Raw genomic sequence first — 15,758 nt, 5'->3', positions numbered from 1 at the left:
CTGTTTGATTTCTACTCTTATTTTTTTCCTTCCATTTTTTTGACTCAGGATGCTAGTCTTACTCCAACTTCATATGGATGTTTGTCTCATCCATTTTCAGCCTAGCTTTTCTAATGTACATCTTTGAGGCTGCAAACCTCCCTCTAAATATTACTCTAGAGGTGCCTGGGTGGCTCAGTCAGTGAAGCATCCGACTTCAGCTCAGGTCATGACCTCACAGTTCATGGGTTCCAGCCCTGCATTGGGCTCTGTGCTGACAGCTTGGAGATTGGAGCCTGCTTCAGAATCTGTGTCTCCCTCTCTCTCTGCCCCTCCCCTTCTCTCTCTCTCTCTCTCTCTCTCTCTCTCTCTATATATATATATATATATATCAGAAATATATATGTATATATGTGTGTATATATGTGTGTGCGTATATATTTATACGCACATATTTATACACACATATACGCATATATATGTGTGTGTGTATGTGTGCTTATTATATTTATATATAATATAAATATATACATATATACATATATATACACATATATATACATATATATATATATATACACACACACACACATATATATATTAACTCTAGCTGCATCCCCAAAATTTTGCTGTATTGTGTTTTCATTATCATTCAATTCTAAATACTTCCTAATAATGCCCAATACAATTTCTTCTCACACTCAGGAGTTATTTAGAAGTAGGTTTCTTAATTTCCAGACATAGAATTTTTTGCACTGGCTTCCAGCTTAATTACATTGTGGTCAGAGAACGTATTTCTCTGTTTCAACCCTTTGAGATTTGAAATTTATGGCCCTAGAATTTGGTCAGTTTTTACGACAGGTCCCACCTGTGCTCAAAAGGAATGTGTATTCTGCACATTTGACAGAGTGTTCTATATCTGTTCATTAAATCATGCTTTTAATGTCATTTAATTCTGTACATTTCTAACGTTTGAATATGCTTCTTCTATTCCTTACAAAGACAGGTGTGCTACTATTTATCACAACTGGATTTTTAAAAAATTTTTTTAATGTTTACTTATTTTTGAAGGAGAGATAGAGTGTGAGTGGGGGAGGGGCAGAGAGGGAGAGGGAGAGAGAGAGAGAGAGAGAGAGAGAGAGAGAGAGAATATGAATCAGAAAGCAGGCTCCAGGCTCTGAGCTGTCAGCACAGAGCCTGACGTGGAGCCCAAACCCATAAGCCGTGAGATCATGACCTGAGCCAAAGTCAGACGCTCAACTGACTGAGCCACCTGGGGGCCCCACAACTGGATTTTTAAAATTCTGTATGCAGTTCTGACATTTTCTGCAATATATATTTTGGCTATGTTACTAAGTGCATGTAGCTTTGAAACTGTTTTATCTGGTAATTTTATGGCTTTTTTTTATATTAATGCAGCTACATCAATGTTCTTGGTATTAGAACATGCCTAGCACATCTTTTGCTATCTTTTTAAGTTCAATATTTCTGCACTCTTCTTTCAGATTTTTTTGTAAACAGCATATTCATATCTGACCACCTTTGTCACGTAAGTGGAGATTTTGAATCTATTTTCACTGTATGTAGTTTTTGAGATATGTGCCTCCCATTTATCCCAAATTTTGATGTTTCTATTTCTATCCTTTATTTCTATTGTTGGAGTTATTATTATTATTATTTGTTTTTACATCCCCATCACCCCCCTCCTAGTTTGGAAGTTGCTTGTTTTAGCAGAAGGCACTCACCTGGTTACGTATTTGTCTGAACCCCCCCAACTGGACAACACCCAGTGTTGTCAGGCAGTGCTTTTCAAACTGCTGCTTGACACAGTTTAATGTGTCAGGAAATCAATGCAGTGGGTCACAATCAGCCTTTTTTAAAAAATAGAAATAAGTATCAGAAATAACTATTAAAAAAGATACTGGAATAGGAAATACCTAAGTGAGAGTGCCCATGGACTTTCTGCAAGAACTCGACAAGCCTCACTAAACACTATAGCCAACCAAGACAAACAATATAGGAAAATTAGTGAAGGGCATGTGATGATATGAAATGGAAAGACCGGGTCCTTTCACCTTTTGTAGAATGGTGTTCCATTTGATTTTCTGGCACGTGCAGGGTCACTGCTGTATTATTTGAATTTTCTATTAACATAATCCACTCTTGGTACTGTAATCTACTGTTTGTAAACATGTCAATACTCTGACAGTTTTTCAATCCTGATGAGTCTGTTGTTCAGAGAGAATATCATCAAGGGTACCATTTTCCAAGTCAAAAACAAGACTCAAAAGTTATCATTCTACCATATTTCCTAACATTGTTAGGAATGTGAATGTTTTTATGACAACGGTCTGAATAAAATCTATAAATAAGGACGGTGTTATATCTCATTTTTCTGTCACAAACTCTTACTGCATTCCAAGAGAGAAATTTGAAACATTAAACAAAATTTCAGTGACCTCCTTTCTGCCCAAGAAAGGACTGGATTTAACCTCGTGCCTGCAACAATCAAAATATCCAAGAAACACGTAAAGCAATTGCTCCTAAGACACTGGACATCAGGCGACAAAGGACAGTGATCCCTGAGAGTGAGGAAACAAATGGGGTGCACCCTACCGCCTTGAGAGATTCTAAGCTGCAGCACAGAAGAGAGCCCAGGAGAGCCCCTGGATTAAGAAAATGGAGCCAAGAATCCAGAGAGACCAAGGTGGTAAGACTCTGCCAGAAAGAGTACTGGAGACAAGGAGCTAAACAGAGAAGCATCCTCTAAGAAATTCATCACGGTGGTTATAAGTACATGTGAGGAAATTATCTGAGGCTGGGGAAAGAACTGGCCTGGAGGATCAAAGGAAACAATACCTAGGACACTCACAGGGCCAGGAATAGTACCTATCCCCAACAGCCAGAGTGCAAAACCTCATAATTCAAGAGACACTGGGTTTAACACCCAGGTAGATCTTGCCTCAGTAGTGGGGAACAGTTTAGCTCTAGAGAGAGCACTGTTCTGGAGGTACCTAACAAATCCTAAAAGCAAAACCTGAAAGGATCGAATGTTTCCAAGGAACAAAACTGCATCCCAGAGCAATGCTCAACTATATTCACGGGAATACAAATATATCCAGCACCTGACAAGGTAACATTTACAATGTCTGGTATATAAACAAAGATTACCAGGCACACGAAGAAGCAGGGAAACACGACCGATAATGAAGAGAAATATCAATCAACCAAAACCAAAACAGAACCCAGATGTTAGAATTTGCTGATAAGTACAGTAACATAGTTATTGTAACTTTATTCATATGCTCAAAAATCAAATAGCAACTTGCAAGAGATTCAATTCAGACCCCAAATGAACTTCCAGAGCTGAAAAACATACTGAATGAAATTATCAGATGATTAGTAATGCTGTATTTAAATGTTAATGAAATCATAAATGCTTCTTAGATAAGGACAAATGCTGCTTCTTGAAACTTTTGTTAAAAATATGTGTATATATAAAGTATATATATTAAGATAGAATGTAAAATATATTTCTTAGTGGGGTCACAAGTGAAAGTTTTAGAATCACTAATGGAGGGCCTGGTAGGTCATGGTAAAAACATTTGAATTTTACCCTGAGTGAGCCAGGAAAACATTGAAGGGTTGTGAACAGAGCAGTTACATGATCCGATTTGTGTTTTAAGATGACAAATTTGTTGCTCTAAGTAGTAGTTGTAGGGATGGGGCGCCTGGGTGGCTCAGTCGGTTGAGTGACCGACTTCAGCTCAGGTCATGATCTCACGGTGAGTTTGAGCCCCGGGTCGGGCTCTGTGCTGACAGCTCAGAGCCTGGAGCCTGCTTCGGATTCTGTGTCTCCCTCTCTTTCTGCCCCTCCCCCACTCATGCTCTGTCTCTCTCTGTCTCAGAAATAAACATTAAAAAAAAAAAAAAGAAGTAGTCGTAGGGAGGCTGGGATGAAAGTGACAAGACATGTTTCCTACAGTTACAATAGTCCAGGTAAGAGGAAGACACATATGTAGCATGACCCCCCGCCCCAGAGCATGTAATTACCTGCTGAGACAGAAGGAGGTTTTCCTCAAGAATTAAAAACCTAGGCTTGTGTATCCCCAACATGAATGACAGAGTCAGCCCATGAGCTCTGAAAATATGCAGCTTCTCCAAATCATTATATAAACCACCAAGGAACCAGGATTGGTTCACGTTCCACACATTTTAGATCAAAGTTCTCTTTCAGCTTTATCTTTTAAAATGAGTAATACAGGTGCACACAGTCCAACCTGTCCAACCTGCCACACAAAGTTATTATGAGGTTCAGATGAAGTAATGATGTGGGAAATACAACTCTACATTATTTTTTACAACTATTTATTTATTGGGGTGCCTGGGTGGCTCAGTCGGATGAGTGTCCGACTCTTGGTTTTGGCTCAGGTCATGATCTCAATGTTCGTGGGTTCAAGTCCCGCATCGGGCTCTGAGCTGAGAGTGTGGAGCCTGCTTGGGATTTCTCTCTCCCTGTCTCTCTCTAAACATTAAAATTTTTTAAAATAAAAAATAAACGATTTACTTACTTAAGTAGGGCTCTACACCCAACATAGGACTCAAACTCAGGACTCTGAGACCAAAAGTTGCACGCTCTACTGACTGAGCCAGCCAGGTGCCTAACTCTACATCATTTTTAAGTTAGAACGCTATTACTACCGTGCCTTCTCCCATTTAAACAAAATGCCTTTAAGGACCTAATTGTACTGCTAGAGCTTTACTTCTTTAACTGAAGACATGAGTGGGGTTGCTTTGAGGCGAGCTATCGTTTGATGTTGTGAAAGACAAGGACGGACTCCGAGGTTAGGGCACAGGGGAGAAAGGCTGTAGGTTCTCACAGCCTGGGCAAGAAGAGGTATAACCTGTGAGTAAAAGAGTTTACAACAGCTGGGGAAACCAGCTGGGAAGCTGGGGTGACCCAGAGAAATGTTGCCAAATTTGGCTCAGACACAGGTCAACTGGTGCTTCCTTTACATCTCATCTCATTCACTTAAAGTAGACAGGCCCAAGAAATAAAGGTAGAAATAGAGAGTGTTTGGGAGGAAAATTGGCATTAAATATTATTATTGAGGGGTGCCTGGTGGCTCAGTAGGACGCGAGCCCTGTGTCGGGCTCTGTGCTGACAGCTCGGAGCCTGGAGCCTGCTTTGGATTCTGTGTCTCCCTCTCTCTCTCCCCCTCCCCTGCTCACGCTCTTTCTTTCTCTCTTTCTCTCTCTCTCAAATATAAATAAACATTAAAAAAAGGTTTTTTAAAAAATATTATTATTGAAAATAAAACTGGCTGCTTCTGCTTCAGGTCAAGATTGGATAACAGGAGTCAGATTTACTCCTCAGAGACAGTGAAAAAAAATGGGAAAAAGTAGTTCTCAAAGCCACTGGACATACGTCAATGAAGGAAAGTGATCCGAGAGAGACGGGGAAACAGCCCAGATGAACCTATATTTCAGGCCACAGGGCAGGGACTGGGAATGCAGGAGGAAGCCAAGAGCCCCCTTCAAAAGTTGAAGAGTCCAGTCCAGCATGAAAGGAGCTTAGAAGCTGCCACTCCCACCCGAGCAACAGGAAGAAGGCTGAACAAACCGAAAACCAACCACCCTTCTAGATCCAGCAGAGAAGTAGCATCACAGTCTATAAACTGCTGTCCCCCAAACTGGACAGATGGACGGGCAGATGCAGAGAATCACAACCAACCAGAGCAGGAGCCCAGGAGAGAAATCTTCACGGGAACCAGTACCGGGCCCCGTGTACCCAGTATACATTACGTCTGACTCCCAACAAAAACACTGTAAGGCATACTAAAAAACCAAAACAGTTTGAAAAGAGGGCAAGCCCCAGAACCACACTCACACATGGCAGAGATGTTGAAATTATGAGACCGAGATTTAAAGCAATTTATGATTAATAAGGTAAGGGCTCTAATGAAAAAGAAAACAAATGGGACACCATGCAGGAACAGACAGATAACACACACAGAAGGATAAAAATTCTAAGAAAGAATAAAAAATAAATTCTAGAAATAAAAAAGTGTCACAAAAATCATGCCTCTGATGGGCTCATCAACAGACTGGACATGGCTGAGTAAAGAGCCAGTAACCTCGAAGAAATGTTAGTAAAAACTGCCAGGGGCACCTGGGTGGCTCAGTTGGTTAAGTGCGAGACTTCAGCTCAGGTCATGATCTCACGGTTCGTGGGTTCGAGCCCTGCATTGGGCTCTGTGCTGCCACCTCGGAGCCTGCTTGGGATTCTCTGTCTCTCTCTCTCTCTGCCCCTTCTCCACTAGTGGTCTCTTGCAAAAATAAACGTTAAAAAAATTTTTTTTTAAACCTCCAAAACTGAAATGGGGAGAAAAAAAAAAAAAAGAACAGAATACTCAAGAACTGTGACATAGCTATAAAGGGATACATATACTTGATGGGAATACCAGAGGTAAAGAAAAAGAGGAGAGAACCAAAGTACTATTTGAAACAATAATCACAGAGAATTTCCCAAAATTAATGAGACACCAAACCACGGATTCAGGAAGCTCTGAGAACACCAAGCAGGATAAATATTTCGAAAATCCACACCAAGCATATTATATTCAAAGTGCAGGAAATCAAAAAGACAGAAAATCTTGCAAGAAGCCAAAGGGAGAAAACACCTTACCTATAGAGGAGCCATGATAAGAATTACATTGGACTTCTCTTCGGAAACCGTGTAAGCAGAAAGAGAGTGGAGTGAAATATTTCAAGTGGTGGGAGAAAACAAACCTACCATCCCAGCATTATCTCCCTAGCAAAATCATCCTTCAAAAGTGAAGGCAAAATAAAGACTGTCTCAGATAAACAAAAATAAAGGGTATTTGTTAACCATAGTCTTGTCTAGCAAGAGAGGTTAAATGAAATTCTTCAGAAAGAAGGAAAATGATGTCGGTCAGGAACTCGGATCTGCTTAAAGAAAGGAAAAGCATTAGAGGAAGAATAACATGGAAGTAAAAAAAAAGCTTTTATTTTTCTTATTCTTATTTGAACAGTTTGTTCAAAATAATAACAGCAACAAAATATTCAGTGATTATAGCTATGGGTAAATTCAGCGAAGGATAGCAGTATCACTTTTCTTAGAAAGTTTATTTTGAGAGAGAGAGAGAAAAAGAGAGAGTGAGTGAGTGGGGGGAGGGGCAGAGAGAGAGAGGAGAGGAGAGAGAGAGAATCCCAAGCAGGCCCCACACTGTCAACATGGAGCCCAACACAGGACTTGAACTCATGAACCAGGAAATCATGACCTGAACCAAAATCAAGAGTTGGACACTCAACCGACTGAGCCCAGGCACCCCGGGACAGCAGTGTCATAACAGATGAAGGGAGGAATTGGGGACACTCTGTATAAGACACTTATATTACCTATGTAGCAGTATAGTGTTACCTGACAGAGAACAGGGCTTAGTTGTAAATGGATCTTGCAAACTCAAGGGCAACCACTTAAAAAATTTTTTTTTCAAAAATAAAATTGACATCCTGCAAAGAAAAAAATGGAATATAAAATGCACAAAAAGAGGGGGGAAACACCAAATAACATAGGCAATAGAGAACAAGAAAAAATACGGCACATATTAACCCACCTACATCAAAAATCACTTTAAATGTCAATGGTGTAAATAGACCAATTAAAAGCAGAGACTGTCAGAGTGGATCAAAAAAAAAAAAAAAATCAAACTATACTGTCTACCAGAAACCCACTTTATTTATTTTTTTAAGTTTATTTATTTGAGAGAGACAGACACAGCACAAGTAGGGGAGGGGCAGAGAGAGAGAGAGAGGGAGAGAGCTGGAGAGAGAGAGGACCCCAAGCAGGCTCAGCGCTGCCAGTGCAGAGCCTGACACGGGACCCAGACTCAGGAAACTGCAAGGTCACAACCAGAGTCGAAACTAAGAGTCTGACACTTAACTGACTGACCCACCCAGGTGTCCCCAGAAACCTACTTTAAATGTAAAGACACAGCTAATAAAAAGTAAAGGGATGGAGAAAGACGTACCATGCTAACACTAACCAAAGATAGCTAGAATAGCTCTATTAACTTCGGACAAAGCAGAGGTCATAACGAGGAAAGCTATCAGGGATAAAGAGGGGCATTATATGATAACAGAGTCAATTCTTCCATTCGACACAGCAGTCCTTAATGTGTGTGCACTTAATAGTCAAAATATTTCAGGCAAAACCAGATGGAATTTCAAGGAGAAACAGATACATTCACCACACAGTTGGAAATGTCGACACCTATCAGGAATGGGCAGATCCAACAGCACAAAATCACTTAGGATGTAAGGAACTGCACGGCACCATCAACCAGATGTAAGTGACAGCGACAGACTACCTCATCCGCCAACAGCGGAACACACATTCTTCTCAAGCCCACACAGAAATTCATCAAGACTGACCACCTCTGGGCCAGAAAACATACCTTTACAAGCTTAAAAGAGCAGAAAACATATAGTATACTCTCAGACCACAAGAGAATTAAATCAGAAATCAATAACAGAGTAAGCAGAACCTGCCATCCCGCCCCAAATGCTTGGAGATTAGATAGCACACTTCTAAATAACACATGAGCCAAAAATTTCAAGAGGAATTTAAAAATATTTTTAAATAAATGAAAATGAAAGTACAACGTATCAAAATTTATGGGATGTAGCAAATAGCACTGCGTAGAGTAAAATTTATACCAATGGATGTACACATTAGAAAAGAAGAAATATCGAAAATCAATCATCTGAGCTTCCACTCTAGAAAACTAGAAAAAGAGGAACAAATTACATCCAAAGAAAGTAGAAGAAATAATAAAAATTAGAGAAGAAATCAATGCAATTAAAAACAGGAAATCAGTGGAGAAAACCAATGAACCACTCCCCGCCCCCCATCGGTAAAACTGATAAACCCATAGTCAGGCTAATTAAGAAAAAAAGGGAGAAGATACAAATAACTAATATCAGAAAGGAAGTCATTTCTGATACCATGGACATTAAAAGGATAATAAAGGAGGGGCGCCTGGGTGGGTCAGCCTGTTAAGCAACTGACTTCAGCTCAGGTCATGATTCGTGGGGTCGTCGGTTCGAGCTCTGCGTTGGGCTCTGTGCTGACAGCTTGGAGCCTGAAGCCTGCTTCAGATTCTGTGTCTCCTTCTCTCTCTGCACCTCCCCTGCTCATTTTCGATCTCTCTCTGTCTCTCAAAAATAAATATCTAAAAAACTTTTTAAAAAAAGGATAATAAAGGAGCACTATGCACAATTCCATGCCCACAAATTTGATAACCTAGACGAAATGAGCCAATAAACTTTAAAATAAAATATATAATTAAAAATATAAACTACCAAAATTCACACAAGGAGAAATAAATAATCTGGATACTAAGCCTGTATCTACGAAAGAAACTGAGTCAATAATTATTCAGCTTCCAAAGCAGAAAGCACCAGGCCCAGATGGGTTCACAGAATTCCACCAAATACTAAAATAAGAAATGATACCAATTGTCTATAAATTCATCAAAAAATAGAAGCAGAGGGAGTACTTCCTAACTAATTCTAGGAGGCCAGCATTACCCTAATACCAAAAGCAGGCAAAGATATTACAAGAAAACTACAGACCAATCTCTCTCATGAGCCTAGCTGTAAAAACCCTCAACAAAATACACTAAAATCTTGGATTGTGAGTAAATTGTTCTGCAAGTGTTCCACAAGACGAGCAGACATTTGTAGTATTTTTTAATCTGATAAATGATCGACGTCTTGCAACACGAGTAGTATGTGATGCCAAACGTCATATGATCACAACTAAGCCAATGGTTCTTGAAATTTGCTTTGATATACAAGTGCTTTGGATTACAAGCATGTTTCTGGAATGAATGATGCTTCTGTATTAGCCAATCAAGTCCAACAATGTATAAAAAGAATTATCCACGATGACCAACTGGGATTTATTGAGGTATGCAAGGCTACTTCAACATTAAAAAAATCAATTAATGGGGGGAGGGGGGTGGTGCCTGGGTGGCTCAGTCAGTTAAGCGTCTAGCTCCAGCTCAGGTCATTATCTCCTGGCTTGTGGGTTTGAGCCCCGCATCGGGCTCTGTGCTGACAGCTCGGAGCCCGGATCCTGCTTTGGATTCTGTGTCTCCCTCTCTCTCTGCCCTTCCTTGCTTGCACTCTGTCTCTCTCTCAAAGAGAAATAAACATTAAAAAGAAAAGAGAAAATAAATAAATAAATAAATAAATAAATAAATGAGATCAATTAATGGGGCACCTGAGTGGCTCAGTTGGTTAAACTTCCAACTTTGGCTCAGGTCATAATCTCATAGTTCATGAGTTCAAGCCCCACATCGGGCTCTGTGCTGACAGCTTAGAGCCTAGAGCCTGCTTCCGATTCTGTGTCTCCCTCTCTCTCAGCCCCTTCCCCACTCACACTCTGTCTCTCTCTCTCTCTCAAAAATAAAATAAACTTAAAAAAATCAATTAATGGAATCCATCACATCAATAGGCTAAAGAAGACAAACACATGGTCACATCCATAGATGCAGAAAAAGCATTTCACTAAATCCAAGACCCATTCATGATAAAAATGCTCAGCAAACTAGGAATAGAGAAGACCTTCCTCAACTTGATGAAGAATATTTACTAAAAATGTACAGTTAACATCATACTTAGTGATCAGAAATTCAAGGCAAGGATGTTAGCTATTACCACTCCTATTCAGTAGCATACTGGAAGAACCAGCTAAGGCAATAAGATAATAAGGGGTTTATAGATTGGGAAGGAAGAAATAAAACTGTCTTTGTTTGCAGATGACATGATTGTTTAGAAAATCCAAAATAATGGACTCAAAACCTCCTGGAACTAATAAGGGATTACAGGAAGGTTCCAGGCTACAAGGTTAATATACAAAAGTCCATTGCTTTCTTATATACCAACAATGAATAATTGGAATTTGAAATAAATAAAAAAACCACAATACTATTAGCACCAAAGGAAAACAAGTATTTAGGTATACATTTAACCAATTATGTATAAAATCTATGTGAGTAAAACAACAAAACCCTCATGAAATAAAAGAAGATAAATATATGGATAGATATTCCATGTCTATTTATGTGAATACTCAATACTGTTAAGACGTCAGTTCTTTCCAACTTGATCTATCTATACATTCAACACAATCACAATCAAAATCCCAGTAAGTTGTAGATACTGAAAAACCAATTCTAAAGTTTATATAGAGGCAGATGACCCAGAATAACCAACACAATATTGAAGGAGAAGAACAAAGAATGACACTATCCAACTTCAAGACCTAATACAAATCCACAGTACTCAAGACAGTGTGGTATTGGCCAAAGAACAGGCAAATAGATCAAAGGAAGAGAATAAGGAGCCTAGATACAGACCCACACAAATACAGTCAACTGGTCCTTTGCAAAGGAGCAAAAGGAAAGTCAACAGAGAAAAGATACTCTTTTCAATACATGGTAGTAGAACAGACATCCACATGAAACAAACAAAACAAAACAAAAAAAACACCCAGACATAGCTTTACACCCTTTGCAAAAGTTAACTCAAAATGAATCACAGACCTAAATATAAAACACAAGGTATAAAACTTCTAGACGATAACAGGAGAAAATCTGGATGATGTTGGATTGGTCACAATGATTTTTTAGATACAACATGAAAACTATGATCCATGAGAGAAAAAAGAAAATTGCTACACTGGACTTCATTAAAATTAAAAACTTCTGCTCTGCCAAAAAACACTGTAAACAGAATAAGAAGACAAGCCACAGACTGGGAAAAGATATTTGCAAAGCATGTATTTGATAAAGGACTGATTTCTAAAACAAACTCTTAATACTCAATAATAAGAAAATGAACAACCCAATTAAAACATGGGCAAAAGATCTGAACTGACATCTCACCAAAGAAGATATACAGATGGCAAATAAGCATATGAGATGATACTTAACATCACACATCATTAGGGAATTAAAACAATGAGATACTGCTATATAGCTATTAAAATGGCTAAAATCCAAAACACTGACAATGTCAAATACTGACAAAGACGTAGAAAACACAGGGACTCAAATTCATTGCTGGCGGGAATGTAAAATGGTACAGCCACTTTGGAAGGCAGTTTGACAGTTGCTTATGAAACCTGACATACTCTTACCATCAAGCAGAGGAACCCTATATGCTTGTTACTAAGTGAAAGAAGCCAATCTAAAAAGTGTACATACTGAATGATCCAAAACAATATGACATTCTGAAAAAGGCAACCTATGGAGACAGTAAAAAAGATCAGTGGTTGCCAAGGATGAGGGTGGGGGAGAGGGATAAATGGGGGAGCAAAGCTTGCTCATTTTTGTTTAAAAATGGGCAAAGGATCTGAACAGACACTTCTCCAAAGAAGATATACAAATAACCACTGAGCATGTGAAAAGATGATCAACATCATTAGAGAAATGTAAATCAAAACCATAATAGGTAACACGTCAAGCCCACTAGGAAGACTATAAATAAAAAAATAATAATAAACAAAAAACAGATGTTAGTGAGGATATGAAGAAATCAGAACCCTGATTTCTTTGTCGGGGGGGAATTTAAAATGGTGCAGCCACTTTGGAAAACAGTCAAAATGTTAAACATGGAGTTACTATACGACCCAGCAATTCCACTCCTGGGTATATACCTAAGAGAAACAAAAAATGTCCACATTAACACTTGTACACGAATATTCATAGTACCATTATTCATAATAGCCAAAAGACAGGAATAACCCAAATGTCGATCAACCGGTGGATGGATAAACATAGTATGGCACATCTATACAATGGAACATTATTCAGTCATAAAAAGGAATGAAGTAGGACGTGTTACAATATGGATGAATTTTTACATTTGGGGCTGACTGAAAGAAGTCAATCACAAAGGCCACAGTTTTGATGTCCAGAATAGGCAAATAATATAGATAGAAAGTAGATTAGTGGTTGCCTAGTGCTGGTGTAATGGATCGGAAAATGAGGGTGGCCGATTGCTAATAGGCATGGAGTTACTTTTGTGGGGTGAGAATAATGTCCAAAAATTGACGGTCACACAGTTCTGTGAATATACTGGAAACCAATGTTGTACGCTTTAATTGGGTAAATTGTATGGTGTGTGAATTGTATCTGAATAAAGCTGCTACTTAAAAAAAAAAAAAAAAACCTACATCAGACACCATCAGGAAACATGTCATCATGCCCACATCTCTGAGAATGTCATCACAGGAAGGCAGAGAATCTCACATCCACCTCGACTGTCATCCCATTAAGACACGGAACATGCCCCAATAACATCTGCCATTACTTCTCGATCCTCCGTCCCCTCCCCTTGGGCACTCTGCAATTCAGGGTCCATCCATCATCAGCAAAATCCCCTAAATTATCATGCATTATCTGAAATTTCCCTTCAATGTCTTGATCTAGTAGAACCCTGTCTCTCCCCTAAGGACCTTACTTATCCTGCAATACTCTTGAGTGGATGGATGTACCTTCTCTTACTCCTCCCAGTGGAAAGACCAATTACTGCATCCAGATGATTCTCCCTTTCCCTTCCCTGAAAATCGCCAGCTCCCACCGTGGGATTATACCACCCCTCCCTGGTGCAGAGTCATCTACAGATCTACAGGTCACTTACCTCACTCCCTGAAGCCAGCCCCTGGCTGAGTGGCTCAGTCCCTCTGTCCCACGCCGTGCCTGTTGTATTTCTTGGTGACCTCAGTATCTGCATGGATGGCCCTTCCAACCCTGGCCTCTCAGTTCCTGCACATCCTCTTCTTTAATAATATTGCCTTTCTCCCCATCCTCGGCACCCCTTCTATGAATATACCTCAGCATTAAAGATTGCTGGACTCTTGGGGCGCCTGGGTGGCTCAGTCGGTTGAGCGTCCAACTTCACTCAGGTCATGATCTCACGGTTCATGAGTTCGAGTCCTGCATCAGGCTCTGTGCTGACAGCTCATAGCCTGGAGCCTGCTACCGATTCTGTGTCTCCCTCTCTCTCTGTCCTTCTCCCCCTCGCGCTCTCTTTCTCTCAAAAATAAATAAACGTTAAAAAAATTTTTTTTCTAAAAAGATTGCCGGACTCTTGCCGAAGTGGTCAGTAATCACTGACTTCACTTCCTCTCCTCCGCTGCCTCATGAACCCCTCCAGTAGGCTCTTGTGCTTACCACTCTACTGAAACTGCCTTTGTCAGGGTTCCTGATGCCTTCCACATCACTAAATCCAGCGGCCAGAGCTTTTGCTAGACTTTTTGTCCTTTTTCCCCTGAGAGGTACAGGCATATGATTTAAGAAACAATCAAATCTCAAACAATTATCATCCCTTGAGACGTCTATTAATGAAGCTTTCATGTTAACGGATTGGCAGAAAATTGAAAGAAAACAAATGCGAGACTAAAAATGTAATTTTTTTCTGGGTGAAACATCCATTTAATCATAATTTCAGAACTTTCTTTTACAAGGAGTATTATTTTTGTATTCAGAAGAGATATACACATCCCGCTCTCTCCTGCTCCCCCACCTGTGAAATCCTTCTCAGGTATCGTTCTGCCATGGCTCCCAGGGAGGAGGGGAGGGATGACGAAACCACAACCAAGGCTACCTATCTATTCAGAATCTGTGATTAACATGGGGGACGCTGAAATTCAAGAACTTTGCAAAAGACAATGAAATGCCATATGAACAACAGATTGACAGAATCATTCCACACAACCTGAGATTAACCACTGTTAACTCTTTAATAATGTATAGTAGTTCTAGCAATTTGCTGAAGCTCTTTCCTTAGAGATTTCTATTAGCCAACACTTGCTGTATGGCCTTTTGTTATTGTTAGAGAGGGTCGGGGGAGGGGGGAGCGAGAGAGAGAATCTCAAGCAGGCTCCATGCTCAGCGCAGAGACTAACGCGGGGCTCAATTCCCCAACCGTGACCATGAGATCATGACCCGAGCAGAAATCAAGAGTCGGATGCTCAACTGACTAAGCCACCCAGGTGCCTGCTGTATGGACTTTTAATTGAGAAAACAAAACATTCTGACACCTTAGTTTTTGTCTGCTTGTTTTTACATCATAATTTAGACAGTAATCATTCCAGTCAAACACCACAGGACAAACTTCAGGTTCCATCACTACCCATCAGCAGAGGTCAAGTGGAAAGCCTAGACTTCTTCTCTCACCCCGGGATGGGTGATTGCTAATGGGCAGAGTTCCTTTTGGGGGCAATGATAAAGTTGTAAAAAGGTGTGGTCACCCAACTCTGTGAATTTAACAAAAACCAATGAGTTGTACACTTTGAATGAGTGAACTGTGTGGGCTATGTGTTGAATTGTGTCCCCCACAAAAAAAGTTATGCTGGAGTCCTGACCCTCAGTACCTCAAAATGGGGCCTTATTTGGAGATAGAATCTTTACAAGTAATCAAGTTAAAATGAGGCCATTAATGTGGGCCCTAATCCAATATAAAGAGTGTCCTTAGACAGGCATGGAGGGGAGACAATGTGAGTGAGGTGACATAGGGTGAAGACGGCCACCAATAAGCCAGAGAGAGACCTGGAGTAGATCCTCCTCAGAGCCCTTAGAGAGGGCCAACCCTCCAGACACCCTGACTTCAGACTTACGGCCTCCACGTCATGAGAAAATACGTTTCCGTTGTTTAAGTCTCCCCATTTGTGGAACATTTTC

This window comes from Panthera uncia (assembly GCF_023721935.1).
Source record: "Panthera uncia isolate 11264 chromosome D3 unlocalized genomic scaffold, Puncia_PCG_1.0 HiC_scaffold_8, whole genome shotgun sequence".
NCBI classification, from domain to species: Eukaryota; Metazoa; Chordata; class Mammalia; order Carnivora; family Felidae; genus Panthera; species Panthera uncia.
Note: the sequence above shows the minus strand (reverse complement) of the source record.